Genomic DNA, 15,864 nt, shown 5'->3' with positions numbered 1-15,864 from the left:
TTTACTGATTAATCAATACTTAGCCAGCATTTTAACCTAATGGTTTACACACTCTGCACTCACTTGTGAATTCTGGACAAAGCGATGCAGTACCACTAAACCTAACTACACAGAGGCAAAGCATTAGTAACCAACAACTCCAACAGTCATGAAAGACCTGCAATGTCAATTAGCCTTCAGCTAGCCATACAAAATGTCCCCCCAGAGTGGCTGCAATAAAGGCACGCTTCCACCACTTCTATTGGAAGCACTGGAACTGAGCGCATCTCAGACCACAGGCTCATCATCACCATGAACACATCCACCTAACAGATACCGAAGGGAGAAAAGAAAAACAAAGAAGAAAGCTGCAAGGCTCACTAAGTATAAAGAAAGTAATAAAACTTTAGGGCAAGACTGGGTGACAGGGGTGACTCACTCTCTGCTCATACACCTTCTATCTCCCTGCTCCCAGTTTGATCAGATCTTGTGGTGCCAGGATCCATCCCTTGGGGGACTTGACACCACAGTGGGTGCTACAGAAGTACTGGGACCCACCCCACACCCCACAGCTCCGAGGGGCACAGAGCTCCCTTCTCCAGCAGGATTCCCCCCAAGGCCCACGGCTACTCCAGGACTGCTTGGCTGCTGTGCAGGGGTGAGGAAGGAGCACGGCCAGAAAGCAAAGGTTTCCTGCTGTCCCTACCTTTGCTGGTTGCTGGGCCAGAAAGACTGTGCAGGTGGTTCTGCCTCTGCTCTGCCGGGAGAGAGGAAGAGGAGGCTGGAGGCAGGCACAGGAAGGCTGGGCAGCTCAGAGCACAGCACAAGAGCAGCACCACAGATGCTGCAAGACTGCGGTAATATCAACGCCTGATCATTTTGGTACGATACAGCTTAGTATCAATGTGTTGCTTATCACCTGTCTACATTGCAGCAACAGAGCAGACAAGCAAACCCTGGGCTGAATTAAATTTAGTAACGGGAGGTTCCCATGGCAATGAAGCTGCAGCAGCACCGATTCCACCAGGGGCAAACAAGTCAGACAAATATCTTGATTCCAAAGCAGGGTTTCACAGTCCACCTTGACCTCCGTACCACCAAAACTCATAAGGAACAAATAGCAGAGAAGAATAAGGAAAAAAAAAATCTTCAGGAAGGAAGAGATCTTCTTTTCATGTTTGGTGGGTTTCCAGAGCGAACAGTTATTTCCCAAATCCAACCCACAGGCTTCACTTGTACCTTAGACACGGGTTCAACATATTCTATTAAAATAAACCTTTCTCACCTCTCCCAGTTTGCTAAATCATAGCAAAGTATCTGTCTGTTAATGGTAAAAGTTTTCTTCAGAGTCCTGAGAGTTGCCTAAGGAAGAGCTGAGGTCTCATTTTCAATAGAGTTTGGATCAACCCTTGGCAAAAGATGATAATACCCCACATGTCCCTTCCTCACATACTTTGTACAACTTCTCTGATGTTAGAAAGGCAAAGCAGGCTCCCAGGCTGAAAATCTGCACCCCTCTGAGACTACCCAAGATGATCAGCCATGAATAATGGTCTCTTGTGCTGATCTCTCTTCACACTTCACATTTCTCTTCCCCTCCCCAGGTTTACCACAGTCTCATTTAAAGGTTAGTGACCGGTACACCTCAACACACAACTTTCCATAGGGGCCAAATCCCTAGCACCAGAAGCCAATTGTGTCTACCCAGATATTTTAATCCTGAGCACCAAGAGACACCTGTGCATGACACCTCTTCTTACTTCAGTCCTGGGAAGTAGCAGAAAGCCTGCTCCAGTCTGCTGGAACAAGGGGACAGTACTCACAGTCAGAGCCCTTATGTCACAGTACGCTTTGTGCTCGAAGGTATTCAGGACTAAGATTTGGGACAGGAGCATCTCCTGCTCAAGCTGTTTTTACAAGAAAGTGACTCACAAGCCAAGCTTATGCAAACAAATCTATTCATCATCCTCCAGCTCAGACCAGTCATCCGAACTCCCAGTTCTGCTTCCACAGCTAAACTCTTTCTTTTTTATTTACTCTTTTCTAACTTTCTGTCTATAGGCATCCGCTTTCCCCTTCATTATCCAGTTATAAATAAGGGCAGGGAAAAAGAAAGAAGGAAAAAAAAAATCCCTTAAAATTTATAAACTGAAAATACTGAAAAAAATATATTGCTTTTTAAACAAAGTTCTGCCTGCTTTTAAGAAACAACTGCTGTAAAACACACTCAGATGACAATCTTCTATTGTATCCCACACAGTCAAAGACCTCTTCCTGGCCTTTTTTCCATTCTCCTACTTTCTGAGTATAATCTTTCTAATGGGACACAGAAAGAAGCATGTTTGGACATACTTTGGAAGTCAAAACTAGGAGCATGACTTCCATGCTCTTCCCCTGAGGTTAAGGAAAAAGGACAAGAGCTAAGTGTGAAACAAGATTGTATGAGCTATTTCATTTACCAAACACAGGTCTAGAACTTGCAAAACCACCAGAAATACACTTAACTGAGTTTTAATACACTTAAAATCCTTTGCAGGATCAAGGCCTCAGTCTCAAACCAAAATGGTATCTCCCAGCTATAGATTTTTTTTTTACTTGATTTGAAATGGCAAATAAAAGATAAAATCCTCCTGAACAATAATCTATTCTTCCAAAGCAAATAACATATTCACCCCTGCCATGTTACTTCATTTTTATTCTGTATTACTACATGAGGATATCACCAACCTCGCGCAGACTTAGATTTATTATTGAACAAAACCCGATATTCTTGTCAGATTTTAATAAATAAGAGTTTGAGAAAAACAAAAGCCTCCCAGCAAGTGCATTACAAATGGATTCATGAATAATTTAGGACACCACTTTTTATTAACTTTCTCTAGGTTAATCTTTTCACAGGGCTTGTCCACATGCCGAAGTCCTGTCTTTAACTGCAGCGTTACAGTACCACTACGCCGCTCAACCCAACCCTCTGTCGTGTTTCCATGCAGGGCACTGAGCGTGCAATAGAAGTGCTTAGGCTATTGCCTTTTTCCTGCACAGAAATACGAATGTGTGAATATAGCACGGTGTCCTCAGAGCAACACAACTCTGTCCACACGGGAATCAGTTGTAAGACACCCGTAAAAACAAAAATTTGTGACGCACACAAGTGTGATTTTCAAGCGTAGATGAGGTCTCACTTTTTTAAGCCACGCTGCAGGGGCAATTTCTCTTAAATTCCGGTTTAAAATGCAGCCCTCCAAACTAGGGGAAAACATCCCCGTTTTTAGACCAGTGGTTTTAGATCCATTGCAAGATGAGACAGGGCAGACGTGGTCCATTGAGAGCCTAAGGACAGCATGGGCCTGTGCCAGGGGACAAAGCAGTGTCACCCCAGAGGCTGCTGGTGGAAGAGGCATGGAGCCTGTGGTGCACCAACCCAGGGAGGGCTGAACAAAATGGTTTTCAGAAATGTTCAACAGAGGGCACAGATTTACTCCCAGAAGTTATGGAGAAGCCAGGCTGCCCTCCAGCATGTTTACCAAAGGTCAAGGGGGTGGTTACGCTGTGGTGTATTGAGCAAAGGAAGTTAATCTGCATCCAGAGTGTTTTAATAACTTCAGAGGCTACAAATACCCGTCGCTTGCAGCAGTTTGTAGGAGCAGTCTCCGTTCAAATAGAAGCTGATGAAAGGGACACAGACTTCTGCTTGGTTCAGGTTTCATGCAGGACGCTGCGCTCCTCCTTGCATTTATCTAGTCCTTTAGCAGCTACGTCTTTTCTTTTTTCCTCCAGGATAAGCAGCGATCTGGCAATGACTTCTGCTGTTTCCCACATGCCCCACCAGTGCTTCTTGAAGAGCCACGGCCCTGGTAAGACAAGGGCCCTGCTGGACAGCCCAGCCCCTGCAGCACCCAGGCAGTCCCGGGACTCCTGGGGGCACAGCTTGCTGTTCCCAGGTGATGTAGCGGATCCAGCAGCTGCTTGCAAATCCACAGAAGCACCACCTCACTGCATGGGGAAAGCCAGAGAGCACACAGGGCACACCATGGCAAAGGGCCACGTGTTTTTGGGTAACACCCGCATGGGAAACACCTGCAACCCTTTCACCTTGTTTATAGCGCTGCTGTCAATTCACAGAAGACTTTGATCTCCCTATCTATTATCAGTCCTGCGGATTACAAACACAGCACATTCATCATAAATCACATATATGTTGTTAGGCAATAAACAAGGTTTTGTTTTCTATGCTGCAGTCTGGTAAAGTACACAAAGATCATCTGGAAAGCTAAATAAAAAAAAAAAAAAAGAAAGAAAGAACGGCACCAATTTTATTATCTCCATTTTCCTCAGGGAAGAGCAAAGAACAAAAAGAAAGAAAGAAAAAAAAAAGATATATGTTTGCATACTTAGAAATACAGTGGAAAAGGCTAATTTTCTTAGGAAACATTTCCAAAAAAAAAAAAAAATCCTCGATCACTCTGCCTCTATTATTTAGAAACACTCATATTTAGAAACACTCATTCACTGCAGGCAGAAAAATGCAAAAAATGAACAGCACGCTGCTTGTGTAAAATAGGACTCAAGGCTGGTGTTACTTGGTTAATTATTTCAGAGGTCAGTAAATTGATTTGTCACAAGCATCGTCCCCTCCTGGCTCCTGCTGGCAGCTCAGACTCGGCAGGACTAAACGATACATAACTAACAGCTGCAAAGCCCAAACACAGCCTTCGCAGAAATGGCTACTTCAGTCCAAGAGGAAAAAAAAAAAAAAAAAGGAGGGAACAAAAAATTGCCAGGTACCCATGAGTCCAATTATTATTTGTGTTATATTAGCAGTGAGAGGCCTCAAAGGTCCCTGGGCCCTAATTTGGTCAGAGTTATACATAAATAGGAGGCCTGGAGAGCCCCAGATTTAAATAACCACAAGCAACAAACAGTGAGGAAAACAAAGTCCTGTACTTTCCAGCTGTGGGACTGAGGCACAGGCAGAGATGGAGGAGCTGGGAATTGCCAGCCATCAGCTCTTTTTCCTGTTGACTCCCTGCAGGACCAGGGCTCCTCAGCTGTCATTTACATCCGAAAATCTGCGGCTGGCTTTCTTCAGGCTTAGTCAGGCATCTCGCTGCAACGTCTGGAGTGCTCCTGGGCCACTTCTCCTGCATCCCAGGCTGTGACACAAACCACGGGAGCGCCCTTCGTGGGCACTCAGTGTGCTGCAGACAGAGAACTGAGAAAGGCACATGGCTTCTTCAGAGGGGGAAGAAATAATAATAATAAAAAAAGACACCCTAGACACAGGTGATCCTGTTGCACATGAAAATGAGGCACTGGTAGCACTGAGAAGTCTCAGACACAAAGAAAAGTTTCCAACCACAGCTCTGCCAGCGCACACATGCCTTAGCCTAAGACTGATCCAACCCATTGTATAAATTCATGAAAAAGAAGACATGGCCACAGTGATTTCTATTTAAGAATAAATAGTTCCTCATTTCCTTTTTTTCAATGAACTGTGCTTCTTTGCATGGCATGAAAGCTTCAAAATAAGCACACAAAACTATTAATTTAATTCCTGGCCGCATTAAAAATATCCCATAACGAGATGCCCAGGCACTCGCACGCGCTGTCTGTGCTGCCCTGTATTGCTCTGCGCCCACCTCTTTGTCCACAAACCCTGGATTAAAAATGCTATCTTCTACATACCAAGAACCTCGGCGCTATCTCAGGCTTGCACCTTGCCACAAGACCTCTGCTTTCCTACATGCTTAAGGAAAGTATCGGGAAAGGAGGAAAATGCTGGGATTATTTATATTCTCTCCACCACAAAAAGCAGAGCTACATTTAAAGGAGCTCCTCCCTTGTCAGGTGCCATAAAAGACCTGTGGCACAGGAGCAAGAGTAGCGCTAAGGAAAAGGGGTGCAGGCTGGGGCCACTGCAAAATACGGAGTGTGTAGAGCCTTTCAAGTACCTTACACCACGTTGCAAGCGAGATCTGTTTCTGGGCATCTCTAACTCAAGCTAGGGTTTAGCAACCTGAGTGCCTCACCCTCATTTACCAGCCCCCTTCCAAGTGAGCAGCGTGGGAGATGCAGACTCCACATGGCTGTGTTAATTCATTCATGAAATGAAGTAGATGACATTTACCCACATATAAGGAATGACAAGGGATTAAATTAAGCTCACCAAGTGCCACGGGGAAGAAAAAACAACCCTCTGAATTATACAAGCATATTGGGCAATCAGTGTCCATTTGGTTTCCTGAGGAAATTTTAGTCCAGATCCAAGTGCAAGGTCCGGTCACAGCAAGCCCAAAAACTCATGCCTTTGTTCACGGATGGGGAAGAGAAGCAGCAAACGGGAGGGATGTGAATAGGGGAAACATTTGTTTTCTTGTACTGGGCAGGCAGTGGGAGAAGAGCAGGGCCTGGCAGGGTGCAGGCTGTGCTCCTCCACATCTGGGAGTTTCCCCTTCCCAGGGCCAGAGGGTTTATTTTGATGCCAGCGTCCGGGTGAAAACGACTGCCACCATTGCAGCACCGCCGTTTTGCGTCACTTCGCTCCCGCTGATTAGCTGCATCAGTGCGCCACTTCATTAATGCCGAGAGAAAGCTGTAAATAAGGGACCCTTTTTATAGGATGCTCCTGGAAATGAGAAGCGCTGAGATGTTATTAAGAAGCCAGCAACTCCTGCCTGGAAGTAGGGTGCCATCGTGACTGGGTGATGCTCAAAATGCTCGTAGCTCTCAACTTGGCAAGCTTGCCAGAAGAAGGTTTCTAAATCTTTTCCCACCGTGTTTCCCACCAAGCTTGGACTGTGTCGGTCTGTGTTTTGTTACCCATGTTTAGACTGTGACATTTTCACCAAAGCTTGTTTTGTCTGCGCTCGTTAAAGCACAGTATGCCTGACTGACCTCATGTGATGTTGCAGCAGACGTTTCCTGTGTGTTTCAGCATATTTGTGTGCCTGGCCTTTCTGTGCGAGACACAGCGTGAGAGCAGTCTCATCTTGGGCTCTCTGCACCTAATTCAATACCAAACTATGCCTTTTCCGTGCGCTGTGAGAAAAACCACCAGGTTACTATTTCCAGAACACTGGATTACTATTTCTAGGGAAGGCTACATCTGGGAGATAGCAAACTTTCTGTTTCTCCAAACTTTACTCACCACCATTTACACAGTGTTCATTTATATGGATTTGTGTGAGTCTATTATTTATGTTCGATGGCGTTACTTATTTTTATCAGTGCAAAAAAAAAAAAAAAGCAAAGGCTACGAGATGGCTGAGGACAATAAGCAGACAATATTACAAAGGTTAAAAAGAGTAGCCCTTTCTCTGTCTTTTATTTAAGAAAAAAAAAAGAAAAAGAAGAAGAAAAGGGAGGGAGATGCACATATCCTGATCTCTAGTCAGAAGCTGGAAGCAGCTTCCCTTGACAGACAGGTGAGCAATTTCTAGGAAATAACAGGAAGCATAAGGGTGGCTGGGCTGCAGTCATTTCACAGAAGATAAATGGAGATAGTGCAGTGTACTTGAAGATGAGGGATACAACTGGGATGCTACTCAGAAAAATATGGCTTAGAGAACATGCAGGGTGTGCAGGGCATTGCTGATCTCTAGCAGAGCAGGGGGGACCCATCCAAGCAGACAGCAGGGAAGCCAGGGAGGATCCTCTGTGTCCCAGGATGCAGGAAAGCGTGTGTGCATCATGGTGCAGGCTCCAGGGAAAATTTGGGGATGGGGGACAAAACCATGTGCAGCCATGCAGAGAAAACAAAACTGGGGAGATGTGGAAGGATTTAAATATAATTTGTGATATTATGATGCAGCAAGATACAGCAATCTATTACACAGGTTGACTATAATAAAACCACAAATGTAATAAAGTTGCTAGTTATATGCCCATCACTAACCTCATATAAGCAAACACTCTTCAAGAAAACTAAAACAAAATCTGTGTGATCCAACTTCTGCCTCTCATTAAAGCATTTCTGACCACAATAAAATAGAAACTTTTATTATTTTTCCTCCCCGAGACCTGACATCAGGGTACAAACCAAAGCCATGTGTAAGACTGCATTTCTACAACCTTCACCTCGTATACACTTTGCATATCATGATATCATGGCCAGGACTCAAGTGTGACTAGATATTTTCATATCTCCGGTTTTGGTTATCCATTTTAGCCCTAAAGGAAAGGAACAGCTTTCAGAAAACACTGAGCATCTCTATCTGCTGAAAAGTCATGTCCTGATACATATCTTCAAAAGAGGCATTCAGAACGGAGGCATTCAAAATCAGTAGGCTGTTTCTGTTTGTTTTAATTCTGTACTTTATCTTTTATTTCTTCCCAGGCAAGACAGCTCATCTACCTCCTGTAAATACAATCAGCAGTAGTGGACGACACAATATTTTATTTTTGCATGTGTTTGAAATAAACACAGACAATTTTCTACCAGCCTACCCCCTCTTAGTGGCATTTGGCTCTTAAATCAATGAGAGCGCTGCAATATATTGTGCACCATCACTTTTTATCCCCGTGCTCTGCTTAGGTTAATGCAGATCCATGCACTTCTGGTATCATACTGTCTTAATATTAGAATATTTTAATTCCTCCAAGATAGATGGGACTCAGTGCACTGATTTCCTACGTTGTGTACACAACAACACGATGAAAAGAGTAAGCCATATTGACTTTTGCATAACAAACTACACAGACATAGAGTACGACGTTTTCTTAAATAAGAAACAAGAGACTGCGACTCGGCCATGGCTACCAGCCTGAAGATACCTGAAGTCTAAGCAAACAAAAGCAGGGTTTGCTGAGCAGAAACAATGGGCACACCACACAGCTGGTTCACATGTTCTGTGTTCACAGCTGCCAGCCAGCACTGGACAGCCTCACTCCAGCAAGGAAAGGGTTGCCAGGCTGGCACGAGACGGGCAGTCACTGGGACTCATTTTTCTTTCCTGGGCTGCCTTAAAAATAAGTTGAAACAAAGGAAAAAAGGATAGTAACCACCTACTGAGCTCCTGGGAATGGACTTTTTTTATGCTACAGCATACAAAATGCATTCAAGCAAGATTCTTTTTTTTTTTTTTTCAAGTCCTTGCATACCTATAGTAGTGTATACTTTTTCTATACATTTTTAAGACCTACACACGCAAAATCATTTAATTTTGTTAATGCATTATTAAATGCGCACTAAGCCCAATAAAAGTCATTTCCCAGCGCTTTATGCATTTATCATGAAACCACTAGCAGAATTCTTTACAATAAAAATGCTAGCCGTACACATGACCAAACTAAATTATCTCGGGAAATGGCTAATATCTGACCATGTGGAAACATTAGAAAGCTGGCCTTTGTTATAGGAGTAGAAGGAAAAAATAGATACATTTTCTTACAGAAAAAAAAAAAATCATCTAAAGATAGAAATATTTTTAATAGCAAAAAAAAAAAAACAAAAAAACCCTGCAGCTCCAGGAAATTTTCCTCAATCAATTCAATCTGTCTCGTGCTGGACCTTAAAAACCCATTAAAATAACCGTGATAAATTTCCCAACCTCTTTCAGTGCACCACGCAGAAGACAAAGGAAACTGCAATTCAACAGAGAAAAGGAAGAAAAGAATGGAAAAAGCTGATAGATTGTGTATTGGTGGTAACATCCTCGCTCACAACAACAGGCGAATCTGCGCCACAAAGGACGGCAGGAGCAGAAGGGATGTGCACAGCTGACAATGGCACTCCAAAGTAATGACTTCCAGGAAAATCTGCTGTTACGAATGGACATCACGCTGCTGGGAAGCAGTTGAGTCACAACTTTCATAACATCGCAAATTATTTCAGCCTAAAAACTGAAGTACTGAAGAACAGGACAGATACAGCCCTGGTAAGACAACCGTGGGGATAATATCCTATACAATCAGCTAATGTGAGCACCTGGTTTAAATTATTAAACCTCACTGAAATCCATGCAAGTTCGAGGAATTGACCCAATATTTAGTGTGCAGTTATACAACACAGATCGTATTTCAAATAGTAATATTACTAAGAGCACCGCTCCGTTGACCTATTTTTTCATTGACCACCTTGTACGTATTATCAATTGCAACAAATACCCTCCTTTTGCTGCCTTTTTTTTTTTCTTTTTTATTTTGAGCCAGATGGTGGGGTTGGAATTTTAAAACAAATTACATGTATGTTGTCTTACCCTGAGACAACCTGAATCCCTGAGGATGATGGAGCTCGTTTACTCCTCTTGCACGGAGCTGCCCTTCCACCCTGTGCACCTACCTCCGTCTCCTGAAGGACAGCCCCAGCACGGCGCATCACAACAGTGCTGGGACCCAGTCCCCATGCACACACTGCACACATTCAAGCTCTGCTCGTGGCCGCTTTAGTCAGCTGTCCCCAGCCCACATTTGGCCGCCCTGGGATGTTAGTGAGACGTAGGCTGAAGAATTTCTCTTTGGCTTGGTCATAGCTGCTTGGCTAAAGGCCTCAGGACTCCTGGGGACCTGCCTCACTTATGAGCTGAGTAAATGTTATCATCCAACATTGCTTTGCTATATTACTTCCAAAACCCAGTGGGTCTCTGATGTCTGCTGGAACTATTTCCTAGAGCCCTTCCCTCCACGTGGTGGAGTGCACATGAAATGCCAGTATTTGTACTTAATATTTTGGGGGAGAACATTTCTCAACAAAAGCTTGCATTTTAAATTGCTCAAAGTCTACTTAGAAAAAAAAGGGGAAAGCAAGCTGAAAGCAGGCCAATGCAAACAGCACATATTCCTTCTAATCATGCTGGTACTGGGGCAAGATCAAGTGACTCGATCCTCATGCAGCAACAAAGGTATAGCAGAGATACAACCCACTCAATCTATCCATAACCCCAATAAAAAAGGCAAAAAAAAATACAGGCACAACTGTAGGATGAACCATCACTGAAGTAAATATATTGATCTATCAAAAATGATTGAAGACTGACAATAAAAGGGTTATAAATGCTCAGAAGGAAAAAAAAAAAAAAGGAGAGAGAGAGGAGGCAAAAACAAAAAACCTAAACCCAACCCACTGAAAAACTCCCACCTGCATTCACAGGGAAAAATGGACTGGAACAATAAAACACAATGGCAGTGCTTGTACGTCTTTGATAGCTGCCCCTCCCAAAAGCCTGAACAGCCTTGCTATAAAGCAAGCAAATGAAAATGTAAATGCGTGAGCAATTGTCTGGGGGATTCAGATACTTCATGTCCTGTAGGCAAAGGAAGAAGGGGGAAGAAGGAAGGGAGAAGGCACCACTTTTAATATTTGTAAGTATTGATCATGCTCTCCTCACCTGGAGCCCTTTTAATCCAGCAGAGACCTTACAGTTAAATATTCAATGCTGCCTTCACGGTAGCTTCAGCACTGCTAGCAAAAGCCTCTTCTCCTCTGACCTCAGCACAGCTCACTGCTCCGGCTCCTCCGGCAGGAGGGGGCACACAGGGACAGCCCGCAGATTTCTGGGGTGACAGCCGGAGGAGATCATGGGAGCAGCCACCCACAGAAATGCAGTATTCAAAATAGCAGGTTCAAAAAAAAGCATGGGATTGGGAATTGCCCTGAACGCAATGCCCACAGCAGTCAGGTGTATGTATAAACACAACGATGTATCGATGGTGCATCGGGGGCTTAAAAAGGCTTAAAAACTGTGTATTTATTTAAGCGTTTTGCTACGGAAATCAACAGTTGCAGTAGTTTCCCAAACTCAATTCCGTTTTTCACTATTGATGAAAATCCAGCTGTGCTACTGTCTTGGACAAAAGCAAATAAAATGCCACTGACTTGAGAGAAAGGTTGGGTCTGCAGCAAGAAGTCACTTCAAGTATTTAATCTTACAGGTTTACAATACATTTCTCTGCCTCAAAATCAGAATTTAAATTATTTTAACAGAAAATAATTTAATATTTAAAGGCCAACATTTTTCCATGTGATATTGCATTACCATCTGACCTGTTTTAACCCTTGCTTCTGTGCTGTACTTTTAGACTGATTTTCTCATTCTCCTGCCCCATGCATGGCTTACTACCCGTTGGGCCAAATGGACAGCTGGTGGACACAGAAAACTGTTACGCTGCTTAGATAATATTTTACTTTGGTCCTTCCCACAGAGTATTTTATAAGATGTTCTATGTGATGAAAGGCCCCAAAGAACCAAGATCCTCTCATATTGTCATTTTCGAAAGACACTGCAGCAATTCCCCGTGTCCTTGCCAAAATCCTTTTTCAATAAAACAGATTCCAACATTGAAAGAAAAGCTTGGATTATTGCTGAGTGATAAAATGTCTACTGCTAGCCCTTACAGAGTCAGAACATTGCTCCCAACTCACTCCTTTTTCTGTAAGCTACTTTAAGATGTCTGGATACATCTTAACATTTGCTGTACCAAACCTAATTTTATTCAATAGGTACCAGCATCCAAAAATCAAAGTTATACGACATGAGAGAGACCTAAAAACATTGGGTCAAGACCCTCAAATAGTCATGGCTCTTTGCTTTTAATGGAGCTACGCCGAGGTAAACAACAGCTTGAAGGTCCAGACCACTATTTCCAGGCTTGTTTACACGGGGGAAGAGAAGAGATTCTGGGACAAGCCATGGCTGGAATCGTAACTCAGACTAGAAAAAACTGCAGGAGCACAGCCCTACCAGTATAATAATTGCTGGGGGAGTTGGTCACTTTTTTCCATGATTTAGTTTGTGCCATTCCACAACTGCTGTGTCCGTGCATGGGATGTGTTTTGACGTTACTATAGCTGTTTAATTATACCAGTACAATTTTATCAGTATGACTAAAAGAAATCCTCCTTCAAGACAAGCCTTCAGGTTTAGCCACCAGATTTAGCGTAAAGAAAGATTCCCAGTCCCCAGGGTAATGGGGGCTCAAGCTCACTCCACACTCACCAAACTACAAAAAAAAAAAAAAAAAAAGCAGCTTAACAATTGAAAACAACTTCTTTCCCTGCAGCGGGCTCTACTTTTGCCTATTGCCTGATGAAATCATACCCAGTTCCCTACCAACTAGCAGAAGGTCTGACATAAAGCAGACTCTCCAGGGGAGGAAGAGAGGTCGTCAAACAGAAAAAAAAGGGTAATTTGAAGATGGTGCCAAAGCAACAAAGGAAAAGGAGATATTTTGTTTCCCTTATTACTAATAAAACATAGTAGACTAAAATTGATCCCCAGACTAATAAGGTAGAGGAAAAACTAAAACCTATATATGACAAAACAATAAAAAGGTAATGAAGAGATTTATGGAAGTACATAAAAACCTTGGAATGACGTAAAATTGTCAGGTCATGTTACTGTTTTCAGCTCAACGTGGGTAAGAAAACAAGGGAGGAATAAAAATTAGAGCATGGAGGGAAGAAAGCATAGAGTGGAAGGGGATGAGGAGAAGAAAGAAAGAAAATAAAGCCAGGGCAAATGTTTAGGGGGGAAAAATGCAGCTAGAAGCATGAAAACAATGCCCACAAGACAGGTCTATCAAGGTAAAATAAATAAATAAATTAAAAAATCCAGAGCCCAGGTGGTGTAACCATCAAAGGACAAGATACAGTAATGGAATAGGAGGCACCTCAATAGATACCTGGGCAAAGCTGTGGTAATCCTCAAGGAGGAAAACGTGACAATTTCCAAGAAACTAAGGAAGTCATCCCAAACGTAGTCCTTCACAACACTTGGGTGTGCTCAAGGGCCGAGACCCCACAAAGTCTTTTCTCAGGACACCCACCCAGCATGGCGAGAGGGGTCTGACCAGCACCTGCCTCCTGGAGTTCCTGGCAGCAAACTGGGACATGCAATGGATTGGTTATGGCTTCCAGTTCCGTCTCTGTACCTTCTCCTCCAGCTCCCAGTGGGGCAATTGTGGGGAAGAGAAATCCCTTTTCACAGAATCACAGAATCACAGAATTTCTAGGTTGGAAGAGACCTCAAGATCATCGAGTCCAACCTCTGACCTAACGCTAACAGTCCCCACTAAACCATATCCCTAAGCTCTACATCTAAACGTCTTTTAAAGACTTCCAGGGATGGTGACTCCACCACTTCCCTGGGCAGCCTGTTCCAATGCCTAACAACCCTTTTGGTAAAGAAGTTCTTCCTAAGATCCAACCTAAAATTATCAATTTTCCTTGATGCTTCTGATGGCACATGAGAAGGAAGCCAGAAGTCACTTTGGGATTTCTCTGGGCTGCCACAAAGAAGGCTAAACCAGCCGTAGAGAGTGACCTACCATGCCTGTGAGGTGCTGGCAACCAAGGAGGGCAGGAGGAGCTCCTGATTTGCAGCACTGGTGTAAAGTTGCTCTGCTTCAAAGGCTGCCAAGAGAGGGAAGGGGTGGGGACATCAGAGGGATGATGCATTTTCCTCCCTCTGTGTAAAGAGAGGGGGAAATGATTCAAGAGCCTCATTTAAAAATTGCTATGTATGGCACTGGGAACACCAATTCACAATCAGATACATAGCTGGTGAAGTCAGCGACCATTAATAGCTACTGGACATTACGTATGGTATGCATCCGCTTCAGGTTTGCAGCAATGCTTCTGGCTGCTGTAGGAAATTCTAATAAAAGCATTGATTTTGCTGTGCATATTGTATAACACTGCTGCTTGCCTATACCTCCAAATAGGATTGGTTTACTAAAACAACGTCCCAGATTTTTCAGTCTTTACAGGCCACAGCGTACTTCTTGCCAAATGGTAGAAAGGGGAAAAAATTACAAGGTGGACCTTACAGCCTGTTAAGATTAACAAATGCAGGCTCTGGTAAGTGATGAAGAGGATAGATTCAAGGTGACACTAAGACTAGGAAACTAGTTTTTATAACTATGGGTCTCCCTCAGAACATCCCCTCCTCCTCCCTTAAAGTAGGATGCCACAGTCTGGTATGCAGGTGCTGATCATAACAGTGTCACACAGTTAAGAGGAGGCAATCTGTTAAGCAATCCTATCCCAAACCCTTTAAAATGATGATTTTAAGTATTAATTAGCTAAGAAGCAGGCAGTAGAGATCAAAGATCACCTGTATTGTATACTAGGTGTAAAACTCTACTCAGGCAGCATGTTTTCAAAAAGAAACTTCAGTTTTCAAATAATCTTAACCTGGAGCTCACGAGGACTATGCTTTAATAGCTGAGTACCAACATGCAAGGAAACATGGGTACTAAGAAACACCTCCTTGGGAGCAAGCAGAGGTACAACCTCCACTCAGCCAAAGCTGGTACCTGTGCACGGAGCAACAGACCTCAATTTAATGAGGTTCCTCAGATGGTGCAAGGGCCTGCACTGCTCTTTCAGTCATCACAGCTGACATAGCTGTGGCCAGTCTCACAGAGCCTTTCTGCACCCAACCTACACTGCTTCAATTGAGCTGTACTGACCAGGGAATTTCCCTCTGTGCAAACACTAACTGAAGCTACAACCTCATCAGGCCACACATTCTTCAAGTACAGAAATGAGCATCAGGAACACGGTGCAGCTGACTGACACTGTCCTTTGCTGCCTTGCCAAGCGCGGATAAAATACCGGCCTCATTTGGTTGGATTTCACACTCCCTTTCCAGAGGTGTAAAAGCTTACGTCAGGCCTTTGAGTTATGTCAGCTTGGACAGCTGCAGTGGAGTCATGGTGCAGTCACGGGTGGAGGAAAGAAACTTGGAAAAAATGCAGCAGGGAGCACATACCTGCACTGCAGCCACCCTGGGGCTACGTCTGGAATCTCACAGGGACGTGGATGGTTTTGCACCCAGAGGAATTCATCACTTGCACCAAACTTTTCCATCCAAATGGTTTTGTCTGCACTGAGGACTGGGACCATGACATTTTGGTGGGCCTCTGGTCTTGTGTTTGTGAATACCT

General features: G+C 43.7%; 1 protein-coding gene across 2 annotated transcripts in view; it reads right to left on the bottom strand.

Annotated features, from left to right (window-relative positions):
- Positions 1-15,864, bottom strand: part of TBXAS1 (thromboxane A synthase 1) — a 243,912-nt gene that overhangs the window by 131,548 nt on the left and 96,500 nt on the right. The gene's annotated exons all lie outside the window — the stretch shown is intronic.

The sequence above is a fragment of the Aythya marila genome (genome assembly GCF_965140915.1).
Source record: "Aythya marila genome assembly, chromosome: 1".
NCBI lineage: Eukaryota > Metazoa > Chordata > Aves > Anseriformes > Anatidae > Aythya > Aythya marila.
Note: the sequence above shows the minus strand (reverse complement) of the source record. Positions and strands in the feature narration are given on the sequence as shown.